This window comes from Uloborus diversus, chromosome 10 (assembly GCF_026930045.1).
Source record: "Uloborus diversus isolate 005 chromosome 10, Udiv.v.3.1, whole genome shotgun sequence".
Taxonomy (NCBI): Eukaryota; Metazoa; Arthropoda; class Arachnida; order Araneae; family Uloboridae; genus Uloborus; species Uloborus diversus.
In genome coordinates this window covers 112,908,976-112,926,341 of record NC_072740.1, presented here as the reverse complement: position 1 = coordinate 112,926,341, position 17,366 = coordinate 112,908,976, and positions in this window count along the sequence as shown.

The window sequence follows — 17,366 nt, the reverse complement described above, 5'->3', positions numbered from 1 at the left end:
ACGGCTGAAGCATATGAAAGACCTGTTGTTGGTGTGCGGGATTCAACTAGTTTTCTTGCATCTGGATAAGATATTTTTTGTGTTGTTTTAATTATCTGAATTTCTTTTTCTGTGAGCCATTTTGAGCATGATCTGGAGTATGAAGGATGGTCCCCTTTGCAGTTTACGCATTTGTAGGTCTTGTTACATGTATTACTGTCGTGACCGGGTTCTGCACACCTGGCACAGGTGTCAGTACCACGGCACGCAAATTTCGAATGTCCAAACCGCTGGCATTTGAAACACCGGAGCGGATTTGGAATATAGGGGCGAACTGGGCAAGAGAGATAGCCAGCTTTAACACGTGGCGGGAGGACAGGTGTGTTAAATGTCAGAATGACATGTTTGGTGTTAGTCATTTCGCCATTGCGTTTTATGGTGATCCTTTTTACTGCGCACACGTTTTGTTCCTTCATTCCCTCCAAGATTTCCTCCTCGGGTGTAAAGAGAAGGTCAGGTTCCGAAATTATCCCCTTCGAAAAATTTAAAGTTTTGTGTTCTGTTACATCGACAAGATATGAGCCTATTTGTTTTATAGCCATTATTTGTTTTATTTGTTTGCTGTCTTTTATTTCTACTAAAAGTTCGCCGTTGCGTAATTTTTTGACAGATTGATATTCACCAATTAAATGTGTTAGGGCTTTGTTTATTAAAAATGGAGAAACTTTAGTTAAATTTAAATTTGGATCATTGCGCTTTATAATGAAAAACTTAGCAGTGCTAGACAAAACATTCTGACGCTCCCCACAAGGGGGAGAATGGTTATTTACGTTATCTTCCATAAATAAACCTGGGAACTAGGGGGAAAAGTGGGGTCTAGCCCCTGTGTAGCCCCCCTACACAGAGGTAAGGCTGCGTACGACAGGGTTCGCCTGCTATCCCTGAAGCCTCCCGTTTGAGGCACCGACTACCCCCGGTACCACGCAGCCATCGGCACGGTTGACACACCTTAGCTTAGGGGTTTTCGTCCGAATTTGGTAAGTGTGATGAGGGAAGGAAGGGAAGAAGATCCCCTCCCGCCGATATTCTGTTTGAGCAACTGGGGGGTCACTACTCCTCCCAAGAGCTCGCCCCGAACTCACCACACCGCAAGCCCCCCCACCACGACAAGGTAAACGGACACGGGGGAGTGAACCTATTGGATTGCTTATATAATCATTCAGCAAATTAGCCTCATAGAAATGAAAAGATCCAACTTATACCAGAATCATGATGTGAATATGCTTAATAAATGTATTGCACCTATGTTACAGGTTTATTTTCGAATGAATAGAAAGTCTTTGATGTAAAATGGGGTTTTAATTTCGAAAAACATTGAAAGAAGTTTGAGTCATCGCATACAAAAATATACCGCACAACGTGGGAAGACGCAGCATTAAATGATTGGAGACTGAAGCAAGGTTCATTTATTCCGTGAAAATTTGCTCTAAATACATAAAATGAACCGAAGTAATAATCCAAAAAATAAAACAGAAGAATATAAATACCCGTTAGTGAGCAAACCGTTCGTATTTGAACTTCATTTGGGAAAAATTTGGTTATTTGAATTTACACAGTGGACAAACACAGTCATTGTTCTAGCGGCTTTTTTGTAATCAAAAAAAAAAAGAGAATTTGTTCCAAATCCAAATTTGATGCGGAAGATCATAATGCGTGGTATTATTAAAAAACATAACACAATTGGCGATTTTAGTTAAACATGTAAGGGCTCTTAAAAGTAATTTAGGAAAAGAATTTCCCAATGCTGTTTCTAGCAACGAGATTCGAGATGGTCCAACCCGTAATTTAAAGAGACAAAGTTATTTTAGCTTAAACCAAGGTGAACCAAAATCAGACGTCTTGTCATTTCTCTGATTTTGTAACTTTGCACTAGCAAACAAAGCTCATCATTATTTAATTTTGTATTGCGAACCACATACTTACAAAAGAACATTTTCTATACTACAGCATACTCGTCAGGCGATTTTATCGAGCCTTAGGTTACAATCCCGTCCTTGCTGTGGATTTGGCAGACTGGAATCGGAACCAACTCGGGTCGGCTTCGGCATGTAGAGGCCTGCAGGACCGGTGAGGTCCTTTTGCCATGCTCGTTAGGTAGAATGTGAGAGAGGAGACCAAACGTTTCCTTAGCGCGGGCCCCTTAGGGGGGTCCGGAGAAGGGGATGGGCCAATAGGAGAGCAGAGCTCTCCTCTGACAGGGAAGGAACCTCATTGGTGCAAATTCGTGGGATTCTCAAGCCGGCCGTTCTCTTAGGACTTAGCAACGCAAAGTAGCAGATGAGATAAAAAAAACTGGTAGCTTGATTACATAGGTATCATGGATAATAACAAAAAAGAGAAGTAAGAAATAAAAGAAAACTTGAATAAATACGCGCCTATATAGAAAACATGCTAACGTGGAGCAAGAGAACCGCCGGGCTGATGCAGGGCAAGCTGCGGATTTGGTTGGGGGTGGTTTTTTGTGCTCATTGAGTCATAGTTAAGACGCATGGTGTGAGCGGGGAAAGGATATTTATCATCTCTATTGACATAGTTGGCTTGAGATGAAATAAGGTTATTACTCTGAGCATTGAGGGAGGAGTAGAATTTTAAAGCAGTTTTAATAATGTAGACAGAGACTGAGTCAATGTCTAGGAAGTTGTGCAGATCAACGTTTCGTTCACACCATGCCGCGTCAATAATTTGTCTTATGGTTCTATTCTGCAATTTTTGAATTTTACAAAGAGTAGTTTTCGCAGCCTGCCCCCACGAAACAGCACCATAGAGGAACGTTGGTCTGATAATCATTTTGTAGACAAGGGTTTTATTCTTGGTACTAAGGCTGCTGCCTCGATTAAGAAGAGAGTTGAGCATGTTGAGCTTTGTTTTGGCGTTTTTTAGTGCTTTATCTGCGTGCAAGTGGAAATAGAGCCCGTAATCGAGAATGATTCCGAGGTATTTGGCCGAGGAGGTGTACTGCATGATTTTATTGTTGATTTTTACTTGTTTGGGGTTGAGTTTTTTAGCTCCTTTTTTGAAGCTAACCACATTAGTTTTATTTTCATTTATTTTTATTCTCCATTTGGTATACCACCGTTCAATTTCGTCTATGTAACGCTGAGCGATTTTGTGAGCAAAAGCTCGGCTGGTTGGTTGGTTGGTTGGTTGACTTGATTTTTATGGCGCAAGAGCCCTTGAGGGCTATACTGCGCCAAACGATATTTTATTATGTGCTATTTATTTTTTATTAAAGAATATAGTAAATAGAAGCATATTTTGAAGGAGAAAGCATAAAACTTCAAGTGCCAATATTAAAAAAGTGCATCCGATAAAAACATTTAAACAATTTGAAAATAAAGACAAAATGGGCGAAAAAATATCTTGAAAAACAAAGGAAGGACGAAATCACATAATGACCAGACAAACACTAAATTAAAAAGGAGAATCCAATCTCCTGGAGGAAGGAGTACAAATTGCGATGAGGTGGCTCCCCCAGCAACTCCTTCAAAGATGGGTTAAAATTATTAAAATATTTATAGCGACTTAGATTAAAATTTGGGCAGTTGCATAAAATGTGCAACACTGTCTGATTTACATCACATGTAATGCATGTTGGAACTGGTTCATGACATAAGAGATATTTGTGGGTGAATCTGGTATGTCCAATGCGAAGTCGAGCCAATAAGACTTGTTCTCTCCTGGTGATATTTAATGATCCGAAACCTCTAGTGGAGGGCTGGATTGAATGTAATTTATTTTCGATTTCTGAATTCCACGTCCCCTGCCAATACGTGTTGAGGCTTACAACGATGGCGTTTTTGATATCATCGAAAGGGACATTATTATCGACCAGGATACTTGCAGCTCTGGCAGCTGAATCGGCTGCCTCATTGCCTGCAATACCCACATGACCAGGGATCCAACAAAAGGTAATTTCAAAATTATTTTGCCTAAGGTTTTTGTATAAAAGATATGACTGGATGACTATAGGATGGCTATTATTATTGCAGTGAGTGATGGCTTCCACTGAACTCTTGGAGTCAGTGAATATCATCCACTTTTTGTAAACAGATTGGGTTATTGATTGTAGCGATGAAAAAATAGCTTTTATTTCTGCAGCAAATACCGAGCAAGATGTGTTTAGTTTTTCTGCCGTAACTTGATCATTAATTATTGTTGAAAAGCCGACGTGATCGGTTGCTTTTGATCCGTCAGTAAAAATGTGTTTGTAACCAGAATACTTGCTTTTGATCTCATTAAAGACTTGTTGATAAACTGTATCTGCAGTAGTTTGTTTTGGGAATTCTGATAAATCATTAATTATAGAAGGTATGACTTCGCACCATGGTTCAATTAGGTTTATTTTGTTGACGGTTTTAAAATCTGGTAGCTGCAGGTCTGAGAGTACCCGACGCATTCGGATCCCAAATGTTGGGGTCATCGAAGGCCGGTGTAGAAATAAAGCAGCATTACATGGGTTAAAAATATGGAGATGTAGTGGGTGATTAGTGCAAGGTTTTATTTTGAAGTAAAAATTTAAAGAAAGTTTGAGGCGTCTATTGTTTAGAGATTGTTCGTGTGCAAGGATATGAAGACTGTTGATAGGCAAGGTTCGAAACGCTCCTGTGCAGATGCGCAGTGCCTGATTATGTATTGGATCCAGACTTTTCAGATAGGTTTTAGCAGCGGAACCATAAATTTGACATCCATAATCAAGTTTTGAGCGTATCAGAGCCCTGTATATTCTTAGCAGAGACTCAGTATCAGCACCACAAGAAGTGTTCGCTAAGACTTTAAGGATATTTAATTTTAATGAACATTTTTTTTTTACTCTTGTATATGCGGTATAAATTTTAGTTTATTGTCAAGTGTGAGACCAAGGAATTTTCATTGATCTTTTACAGCTATTGGTTGATTATTGAGGAGGAGATTTGGGTCAGGGTGAAGGCCTCTTTTACGGCAGAAGTGGGCAGAGAAAGTGAAGCCATTTTCATCCGCCCATTGGGTTACTTTATTGATTGCAATTTGAAGTTGTCTTTCAACGATACTCATGCTCGTTGATGAGAAAGAAATTTGAAAATCATCCACGAACATGGTACCTTTTACAGCGGGAGGCAATTGGCCAATCAAGCTATTGATTGCTATAATGAATAGAGTTACGCTTAGTACACTTCCCTGGGGTACTCCTTCTTCTTGAATGAAGGTATCCGACAGAACAGACTTGACGCGTACACGAAAAAAACGATGTTTCGGAAAATTGGAGAGAAAGATGGGTAAATTACCTCGCAACCCATACTCGTGCAGGGTTTTGAGGATCCCATACCTCCAGGTACGGTCGTATGCTTTTTCAATATCGAAAAATACGCTCACAAGATGTTTTCGTTTAAGAAATGCTTCTCTTACTGATGTTTCGAGAAGCATTAGATTGTCTATTGTGCATCTGCCACGCCTAAATCCACTTTGAAATGAGGATATGAGATGGTGTGACTCCAGAATGTGCTATTGGTGCCTGGAGAACTATTGCTTGACTCCAGGATTTTGGGAATCAATGTTCGGAATACATTCTATTAAAAAGCTGCAGAATATTTTCCAATGAAGACCTGCTTAGATTTTTTAACATGCTATCGTGTATTTCGTCAGAGCCAGGTGATGTGTTTCTTGATTTTTGTAAAGCAATATTTAGTTCATGAAAGGTAAATTTTGTGTTGTATTGATGAATAATGTTTGAATTAAATTCAAGAACTCTTCGTTCTTTATGAGATTTAATAGCTAAAAACTTAGAACAGTAATTATTTGCGCTGGAGACTTCAGCCAAGTGAGTCGCCAGGCAGTCAGCTACCTCTTCGTGATCAGATAAAAGTTGACCATTTTTCTCCAGAATTGGAGCACAAGATATACTATAGTTTCCAGCGATTTTTTTTATTCTACCCCATACAGTCTTGGACGGGGTGGACGTCGTGATTGTGCTGACATAGGCCTGCCACGAGTTCCGCTGGCTTTTCCGTCGAATCCTACGAGCTTCAGCACGAGCTCGTTTAAGTGTCACAAGATTTTGTGTGGTCGGGTATCGACGAAATGTGTTCCATTCTTTTTTTTGTTTCTTCTGAGCTTCTTGGCAAGCAGAGTTCCACCATGGCTTAGGATATTTGATCCTGCCTTTAGAGGTTCTTGGTATAGCAGCGTTCGCTGCGTTTATGATGATGTCGGTTACTCGCTTTACCGCTACATCAATATCAATGTCAGTCACGTCTTCCGATGTTATTTCTGCCAAATGGGTAAATGCTGCCCAATCAGCTCGATCAATGCGAAGACGGCGTTGCTGATGCTGCTGATAGCTGCAGCGTCCAGTATATGTTATTTTGATTGGAAAGTGGCCACTAGTGTAGAGACCACCCTGCACCTGGAAATCCCAAAGCGGCAGAAAGGAAGGTGAGGATATTGCAAGATCGATGGCATGGTAGGTTTGCGTAGGAAGGTGGAAATAGGTATTTTCACCGTCGTTAAGAACACATAGATCGTTGTCTTCAATAAAGTTTTCAATAATTAGACCTCTGCTGTTAGAGTCTGAGCTCCCCCAGAGAGGATTATGGCCATTAAAATCCCCCAAGATGACAAATGGGGGAGGAAGTTGATCAACCAATGTCTGCAACTCCACGCTTCTCAAGTCGTAAGAAGGTGGAATATATATAGAGCAAACTGTGAACAGCGAGTGAAGGTGAACGCGCGCAGCTACTGCTTGCAGGGATGTGTTGGTATTGAGCTGGCTAGATGCATAATCATTGTTGATTAGCAATGCCACTCCTCCACAACGACGGTCGCCTGACAAGCAGTCCTTGCGGTATATGTCAAACCCTTTCAACCTCGGTCTATCAACAGGGGACAGAAATGTTTCTTGCAGACAGAATATGGCCGGTTAGTGATATTCGACAAGATCTTTGATGTCCGTGACATTATGCGAGTAACTCTGACAATTCCAAGAAAGAATGCTCAGGGCCATGAAGAGAAAAGGAAGGAGAAACGGCCAGAAGAAGAAAAGGTAACTCAAGAAGGAGGATGGTCCGTCCACCCTTCATCGTCGGATGGCGGAAGATCTTCAAAATAGACATCCTCGTCCTCCTCTTGGGGAGGAGGTTGTTGGAGTTTTTCGATTTGGGACTTAGTTAATTTTACTTTCTTACTAGAAAGTAAAAAGTCCTCTTTTTTAAAATTATAAAATTTTGGGGGCCTCTGTTTAGAGGCTACCCCAATTTTTGCGCGCGTTTGAATAAATTTCTTTTTTTCTACAGTTTTCTTTTGTTTTTGATCAGTTGGTTTGTTCGAAATTAATTAAGTTGAATAACTTGTACTTGGGATTTGTGTACTTTGTACTTGAATTTCATTATTATTTTTTTGTGGAGGCTTAGGAGTATTGAGCAGGTTATTTTTTGATTTAGGAGAGTTAGTTGATTTAGTGCTGGTTATTGTAATGATTTGAGGATCTGTTTGTGTACCGGTGGAATTGAATACTTTTCTTACTGCTGCAGCATATGAAAGTCCAGATAGAGGTGTACGAGACCGAACTATTTTTCGTGCGTCTGTGTATGATATATTCTGAGTAGTTTTGATAACCTGTATTTCTTTTTCGGAGAGCCATTAAGGGCATTTTCTGGAGTAGGACGGATGATCTACTTTGCAGTTGACACATTTGAATTCCTTTGAGCATTCATTGCTATCGTGGCCGGCCTCAGCACATCTGGCACAAGTTTCTGTGCCACGGCATGACAGCTTGGAATGCCTAAAGCGCTGGCACTTAAAGCACCGTAGCGGGTTAGGAATGTATGGTCTAACAGGGCATGAGAGATATCCAGCTTTGACACGTGAAGGGAGGATAGGCGTACTAAAGGTCAGAATGACATGTTTCGTATTCTGCATTACGCCATTGCGTTTAATAGTGATCCTTTTCACTCCACTTACGTGTTGGTCCTTCATTTCATCTAGGATTTCCTTCTCTGGTGTGAATAGAAGGTCTGGCTCTGAAATTACTCCCCCGAGAAAAGTTTAATGTAGAGTGAGCTGTAACAGTGTAAAGATAAGGACCTAATTGTTTAATAGCTAGTATGAGTTGAACTTGTTTATTATCTTTTATTTCTACCAAAAGCTCGCCTGTTCGTGTTTTTTTTACTGATTTAAATTCGCCGATTAGATTTACAAGAGCTTTGTTGATTAGAAAAGGAGATACAGCAGTAAATGTAAGGTTTTCATTTCTTTTGATAACGAAAATTTTTGCAGAGGTATACGATCCATTCTGATGCTCCCCACAAGGGGGAGAGGTATTTTTTATGTTTTCATCCATGGATTAACCTGGGAACTGAGGGGAAAAACTGGGGTGTAGCCCCCCTGCACAGGGATAAGGCTTTTACACCAGGGTTCGCCTGCTATCCCTGACGTGAACCGTTTGAGGCACCGACTACCCCCGGTACCACGCAGCCACGGGCACGGTAGAGACACCTTGGCTTAGGGGGTTCTGTCCGAATTTGGTAAGTGTGATGAGGGAAGGAAGGGAACAAAAGTCCCTTCCCGCCGATATTCTGTTTGAGCAACTGGGGGTTCACGACTCCTCCCAAGAGCTCGCCCCGAACTCACCACACCGCAAGCCCCCCCACCACGACAAGGTAAACGGACACGGGGGGGAAAGCTCGGCTGGGATTTTTGACAATTATCCCTACGTCATCTGCATATAGGGCGGTTAGAGCTCTGCTGTCCATAGGGAAGTCATAAGAGAAAATATTAAAAAGGACAGGGGCGAGAACACAGCCTTGAGCAAGGCCAGCTTGGATGCTTCTTTTAGTGGAGAGGGTGGAGTTAATTTTGATTTGGAAGGTTCTGTCCTTCAGGAAGGCTATTAATGATTTGGATAAGAAAATTTGGAATATCGTTTTGCATTAGTTTGAAGATAACTCCTTCGTGCCACACCCGGTCGAATGCTTTCTCGACGTCGAGGAAAATGCCTATTACAGAGTTTTTGTGATTTAGGTCATCGTTTATGTAGTTTATTACCCTGAGAAGTTGGTGCACAGTGCTATGTGCTGGTCTAAAGCCAAATTGCTCGTCAGGATGAAGTTGTTGCTTTCGAGGTAGTTGTTAATGAGTGCCTTAATGACATGCTCAAATATCTTAGATAGGTTGCTTAGGAGGCTAATTGGTCTGAAATTCTCAGGGCTGTTTGTGGTTCCTGGCTTATAAAAGGGGAGAATTAATGCATTTTTCCAAGATGTGGGAAAGTAATGCAATCTGAGGGAGGAGTTAATGATTTTGGTAATGCAGGTTACAACGTTAACAGGTGTTGACTTGAGCTGCCTGTTGGTAATTTGGTCTTCGCCCAGGGCCTTGCCAGGTTTCAATTTCTTGATGATATTGCTAATAACGGTGGGGGAGATGAAGGGAGGGGGGTCATCATTATCGGGGTTTCTAAGATTGTTATCCACAAAGTTGGTAACATATTCTTTGTTTCTCTGGCAGATATTATTATTATTAAGTTTGAAAATATTTTCAAACGTATCTGCCAAGATTTTTGTTTTCTCGCTCTCTGATTGGTGGATGCTGCCTTGGGAGTCTTTAATGGGCGGGACGTTGAATTTTGAATTTTTGAGAGAGCGAGTTAGGCGGTAAAGGGAAGAATTTTCCGGATTTAGGCTTTCAAGATAATTAGTCCACCTGTTATCGTTATAAATTGCGATTAGGGAGTGGATGTCTTTTTGTAATTTATTAATTTGGGTTTTGATGGCGGGATCAGGGTTATGGTGGTGGGTTTTTCGAAGGTTATTTTTCCGCACAATAAGGGCTTTTATGAAAGGGGGGAGGGAGTATCTTTGGTTGGTAATATTTATATTGTGCGTTGAGAGATTATACGCATGGTTAAATGCGTTGGAAAGGTCGGATATGGCGTGATCAATATCTTGAGTTGTCCTACAGGGGGGGGGTTGCCAGGGACGGTACATCTCATGATGTGATGGAATTTCCTCCAGTTAGTTGCGGGGGCGGTGAGTTGGACTTTAGGTAGGCTATAATCCAGGCCGAAGAGGAGAATAACCGGGAGGTGATCCGAAGAGAGGTCATCAACTGCATCCGTAATAACGGGCCAGCTGGTGTTGGAGATTGCAAAATCAATGGTAGTTGGAGTTTCCAGGGAGTAGTGGGTGGGCTTGGAGGGGGCAATGATGTCGTAATTTTTCTCGATACACAAATCGTGGATAATATCTGCGTTTGCATTGGGTAAGTCAGCGCTCCAAAGCTGATTTTTAGCGTTGAAGTCCCCAGCGATAATAAAATGGGGGTTCGTAGTGCAGATGACGTTGAGCTCAGCTTCAATGATGGCATTGGACGGCGGGATATAAATGGATAAGATTGTTAACTTATAATTATTTCTGAGTTCTAGAGTGATTGTAGTATTCTCGAAACTAGTGGTTTGGATGGAATTAACATAATGGGGGATATTTCTGCGGATGAAAATTGCAGTACCTCCTCCTCTACCAGTCACTCGATCAGTCAGGTGAAATTTGGAATTTTGCATTTGTTGCTTGGCTTCAGAAAGGTTTCTTGCACGAGAATGATGTCGGGGGAATTTTGAATAATAAAATCAATTAGCTCGGTACGCTTCTTAAAGTTGAGACTGGCAGCATTCCAAGAGAAAATTTTTAGATGCCTATGGCTGGCCATGTTGACTGTTTATGAGTGTGGAACAAATTGTTTGGGCAAGCGTCTGTAGTTGGGTGATTATAGATGCGAACATGGCAGCAATTTGAGTGCTTAAGGGGTGTGTGTTGTTTGTCGTTGTGGGGGCGGCTGAAAGTGCCTGTTTTCGGCGGAACTCAGCTTCTCTTTTTTGCCAAATATTTTCTTGGGGGGGGAGGTGGGGGTTGGAGTTTGCGAGGCTGGGGTTGTTTAGTGCATTCAATGGAGTTTGAAAGGTGCGCTCCCGCACAATTTGCACATTTAGGGGGGGGGTGGAGGTGGGTTTGGTGCATTCTCTTGACCAGTGATTTTCACCACATTTCATGCACTTTGGTTCTACAGTGCAAAGGTGGGAGGAGTGCCCGTTGTGGTGTCAACACGATGTGTTTTCCACTTCTATCGCTTTCTTTCCCGTTGGGACTCTACTTCCTGGTTCGGGACTCTACTGCATGTCGTTTTCCTCCCGCAGTACGTGCCCACTTTTAAAGTTTCGTTCCAGGCATGTTCGTTTCTTCCTGGCTTTGGCAAGTGTTCGCCCGGAGTCACTAGTGGGATTTCGTAAACAACGATGGAATCTTCGCCCGTTTTGAAGGATTTGTTAAATTTCTTTTTGTTTTTCATCAAGCGTTTCGTGTTCCCAACATTTCGCGCGTACTTTTCATGTTCGCGGCTTTTGGGAAGTTGTGATTTTTGAGTCTTAAAGTTTAGCGTCCCCTCGCATGCACCATTCCACCGACACTTTTAATTCGTTCTAAAATACTTTTCGTACTCATTGTAAAATGTTATTGTATAGAACATGTATAGAATCTGCATATCTAATGTTTAAATGATGTTTTACTGTATTTTATGTGTTTTTAATGTCCTTTTAGCCCAGTTTGTTACTTTTGTTGTTTCCATGTGACTGAATCATTTTTGGCATTTTATTAACGTTATTGACGTCACACGGTGGTAATTTTTATGGTGCGGGCGCATTCTTTCCTTTTCTTAAAGGGGAACGTCATTACAACTTTTCAGGTGTTGTATTTTTATGTGTTTTTCGTGTTTTTCATCGTTTGGGAACCGTTACGGTTTCTGGCTTAGCGAGATTTTTGCTCGGCGTCCCATTGGCGTCTTTTTGGCGTGGGGAGTCACTTCTACCGTCTGGTAGCCCCTATCCCGTTTACTTGCACTGTTAATGCTGTGCGGGTTACCTCATCGCTGCATAAATACTGTTGTTTGTCGCCAAGCTTGGCATTGATTCTTTAAATTCCTTCCAGGGAAGAGGCGGGCGTTTGTCGCTGCTGTGTTTTCGAGGTTTTTGAAGGTACTTCCTGGCGCCACACCGAAGGCATCGATCTGTAAAAAGGGGTAAGTCAACCGCTGCGGGGGGAATTCTGATGTGTTCCGAGGTTATTGTGGCCACAACCAATGAATATGAAATAATCTGGTTTTTATATGTGAAGAAATTTCAATAAAAGACTTTGATTATTCTATGGAACTTTTTGACCTTTGTCGTGAGTAGCCTTGAGCTACTATATAATAGGGCTCGACCGATGGCATTTTTTGGCCGATGCCGATTGTTGGCCGATTGTTCAAAGATGGCCGATGGCCGATGCCGTTGGCCGATGGAAAAAAAAATCAAACAGAAATAAATTAATAAGATTATCAGGGATTTAAAGGATCGTTTATTCATTTCACTTTACTTCCTTTCTACGAATAAGGAATGGTATAATCACAAAAAAAAAAAAAAAAAAAAAAAAAAAAAAACAGATTTCGACCTAAATTTCTATTTTACGATCACCCAATTTAAATTTCATAAAGTTTTTCCGGCACATTTGTACATGCATATGTACTTAAGAACATATAGATGACCGAAATATCCATTTTGAACGCCTCCTCAGTTAATTATCGCAAATTCTCTAGTGATGTCTTCATGCGCGTAAACTTGCGTCACTCAAAAACGTTATGAAATAGTATGTTAAAAACACATACGTACGTAGTATGATCTAAAAGTTCAGGGACAAGTTGTATAAAACCTTACCCTGAATAGTTCACATTACCGAAGCACATCTATCAACAAAATAGTCACCTTGGACGACTATGCACTTCTGCCAACGTTCGTATAGCTTTTAGAAGCACTCCTATGGAAGACATTTTTCGCAACCTCCTGTAAGGCCTCTTGCGCTGCTGCTTTAACTTCATTGTGGGGAAGAAGGCGAGTTTCATGTTGAGGCTTAGCTCCGAGTGACTTTTACTTGTTCCCAGCCAAAAAAAAAAAAAAAACATTTGCATGGACGTCGCTTTCTTCCGTCAGGAGAAGATAAAGCTGCACCATAGAAGGTAGCGAAAAACGGCTTCCAGGACTGATTCCAGAAGTTTCATGAACACTGGCAGAAGTACATAGTCCCTCAAGGTGACCTTTTAAAGGTGAACGTGCTTCGGCAATGTGAACTATTTTGAGTAAGGTTCTATACAGCTTGTTCCCGAACTTTTGGATCGTATTACGTACAATCTGTATAGGGTGTAGTTATGCTTCTCCTTTTCTGACTGCTGTGTGATGAAAGAGAAAGAACAACAGCCAAAAAAAAGAAAAGAAAAAAAGAAAAGAATGAAAAAAAAAAGGAACAAAAACAAAGAGACTGTTTAATAACCAATAGATTTTTTTTTAAATTGAACATATAATTAAGATTTCAGTAATATTGTAATAATGTATGGATTTAGGTACACTAAAAATAGTTTTGAAACATTAAATTATGTTGTTTAATCATTCAAAAAAAATAATAATAACAATAAAAAAAATAAAAAAAAATAAGAATAAAACTGTGAAACCGTCAACAAATTACGCAATTAAAGTGGAAAGATTGCACGTAGACATTTTTTAGTCATCAAATCAAACAAAAAGGTGTCAGATAAATTACAATATTAAATCATAATAGGAATATTTTTGTACTTATTTAAAATTTATGAATAGAAAAGTTTGCATTTTTCATAAAAGCTATCATAGTGACATACATTTTGCTGAAAAACGAAATAGCCATGAAAAGAGCGAGGTTCTTAAAACGCAGCTACAAAAAAAAAAAAAAAAAAAACTCAATATTTACACCAAGTTAATAACCGAAATAAATATACTACTTGATCTGATGTTTGCACACATAATATTGAACAATTTGATTGTTTAATCTTTTATGAAGATTTACAAACAAGTTCAAATTAAATTTTTAAATTTAACAATAATTTTCTGAATTTTTTTTTAAAAAATGCATAATAAAAAATCCTTAACTTTTCTATAAAAAACGAAAGTAACTGATTCATTGATTTTATATAAATACATAAAAATCGTTACTCACAACAGAAAAAAAATCGATCGCTATTAATGATGCAAAAAAGAAGGCGCATTACGAAATATAGGTGAAACAAGTATGAGAAATACGCAAAATGACATTTCTTGACCAAAATAAATAATCGCTCTAAATATTTAAGAAATGCTTGAAACGACGAGGGATGGTTTGGGGGGGGGGTCACCCTCTGATTTTGGAGTAACTCACACTTCGGCCCCATTTTAGGTCTCATTTGTTTAGTACAGAACCGCTACCACCAACGCCTCGGAAGAGTTTCTGAATCTACTTCAGCACTTCTGAAGAAAAAATTCAAAAGTCCCTTGGATTTTCGAATTATGTCACCATTCAAAACGTCTTTAATCAATTTATTACATTAATGCTCTAAATTCTTTCTAAACAATAGATAAAGTGTGAATAAAAAAATATCTAAATATTGTTAATTTAAAGAACTCAGAAGTACAACTAGAGTTTAATTTCAGAAATTGAGGTAGTGGGAGGAGGGGCACGCAAGTGTTCTCGGAAATTCAAAAAATAGTCGCAAAAAATCGAGTTCAAAATAATCATAAAAATAGAGCTGAAAAAACCTTTTTAAACTTGCACCCGAGTTTGTTTTGACGTGCAGTGGCGGATTTAAAATATAGCAAATGTTGCAACTGCACGAAAGGCCCCATAACTATAGGGACACCGTAGGAGTTACAAAAATGCTTATGATAAATGTTTTACAACTTCTGTGATAGAGAAATGGGGCCCCAAACTTGTAGCTCCGCCGAAGCGATACAGAAAAGACTGCATTAATGTGATTCATATTAAAAATATCGAAAAATTAAAAATTACCGTCGGTTCAACGGGAATCTACCAAAATGACACAAAAACCGGTTTTTCCATCTCATATTTGTTTCCATGGTTTCCAATGCGGCAATGTATCACCAAATGATCGTCAGTCTGAGACACTATATTAGTTTTACATTGAAATAAGTAATTAATAGCTACAAAAAAGGAGTAAACCGGGTTTTCAGAACACCCAATCGAAGACAAAAAGGGAAGCGCACAACTGGAACGTACGCACACCCCGCATGCGAAAACTTGACCTTCTACAGCTTACCATCTTTGAGTTATGACTTATGAGAGATATATACGTACATCCAACTGCAAAAAACAACGCAATAATTAACTTGTTTGGTACCTGAAAGTAGTATTAAAAACTCTTTCAGAGGTGACTAAAATAGAAATTCATACTGAAATTTAAGTAAACAGTTTTAAACTCCCAAAAATCAAAAACTCCCTTTACTTTGTATTAAAAAGTAAAAACAGCAAAGATCCTTTAAAAAAAAAAACATCGGCCTATTCCATCGGCTTTTTGATGTATTTTAAGGCCGATGGGCCGATGTTTCCTGCAAGTTAGCATCGGCCACCGATGCCGATGGCTAAATTATTGAACCATCGGCGCCGATGCATCGGCCAGGCCGATGCATCGGTCGAGTCCTACTATACAGGGTGTCCCAAAAGGTCGTTTACAAACTTAACATGCTGGTCTGTCATATCATGATAACAAGATTAACATAGTAACATACATTCGCAAACACAATGCTGGCGCACTAAATGCACACAAAGTCAGACACTAACGGATGCAAACCATGCCGCATATCTATTACACAAAGACGATTTTACACAAAATTTTAGTTTTTAAGAAAAGCTTAAAGCAGTTGCTAAAATTTGCTGTCCGCCAGCTGTCATAATCACGTTGCAACGACAACGCAGCGATAGGTGCAATCTTGTCAGAATGGATCGTTATTACGACGGTCGGTACTTAGTCGTTGCGACGCGTGTATTGCAGCTAAAGGCAGCAAATTTCAACAACAGCTATAAACCTTCCTTCAAAACTAAAATGTTGTGTAAAATCGGCTTTGTGTAATAGATATGCGGCATGGTTTGCATCCGTTAGTGTCTGACTTTGTGTGCATGTATTGCGCCAGCATTGCGTTAGCGAACACATGTTCCTATGTAAATCTTGTTCCTCATCATATGACAGACCAGCATGTTAAGTTTGTAAACGACCTTTTGGGACACCCTGTATAATTGCACTACATGTGGTTCCCGTGACCATAGCCTTGAGCTGCTACAGAATTCCCCATGCATTTGTGGTCATCAAATCTTTTTAAGTTGAAAGTCACTTCTATAAAATATGAATGTCTATATGTAAAAAGTATTATGCATAAGGAATGAATAGTAGTTGAAAATAATTAACATGCCTGACTAATATGCTCGAAAATAATTAACATGATTTATAAACAAGCCTGAGTGTGATATAGAACTATTCTATAGTCATCCTCAATATCAATGCTCTGTGGCATATGAGATCTATATGATGTAGTATTCTTTTCTCATGTTTGATCATTGCAATTCTGGTAGTATTTTGTTGAGAATCAGTATATGAGGCATTAAACATTTTTTTTTCTCTCTGAACACCATGGGAAGACCCCAAACTACTCAGTCTACCTCTAGTGGGGGAGGAAACAATTCTTTTATTATTAACATACCTGAATTTTCTGGGGATGCAACCGAAGTAGAATTTTTTCTTACTCAGATAGAAGAACTGGTGGAATTAAATCAGTGGCCGGATAGCAAGGCTTGTTTGTTCTTGAAATCAAAGCTTAGAGGCAGTGCGCGCCAATATGTTTTTTCGTCCCCCAGTCTAAAGAATGAACTTTCTTTTCATAACATTGTTGAAGAGATTCGAAAATTTTTCGACTCTTCCAATCAGAAAATCTCTTTACAAGAGTTTAATGATATAATGTACATACCAGGGGAATCTTTTCGTGCCCTTGCACACAGAATTCAGGCGAAGGTTGCCTTGCTGTATGATGTACCAAGTTCATCTGCTATGGATCAGATTTTGTATCACAAATTTATTTCGGCCATCCCGCATACCTATAGATTCCAAATTTTGACAGAAAACATCACAGAGTTTAAAAAGGCTGTAGAAAAACCCGAACACTTATTTAATGTTATGCGACAAGCAAATGCGTCTAGCACAAGTAGTGAGACAGACCAACTGAACATTTAAAGGCACAAGTTAAGGAGTTGTCACAAAAAATTCAATTACACGAGACCAACACCTTTGAACCTATGGGATTCAACACCTGCACCAATGCATCCTCGGGTTCAAGTGCGAGTCAAATTGGACATTGTTGTTGTGCTGCACAATCACAGTCTGTCAACCAGGTTGCCCATTTTCAACATAATAACCCAACATCCGATTCTTATAGCAAAACAAGTTATCGAAAGTTCTCTCAACCAAATTCGTTTGGCCGTAGCCACAAT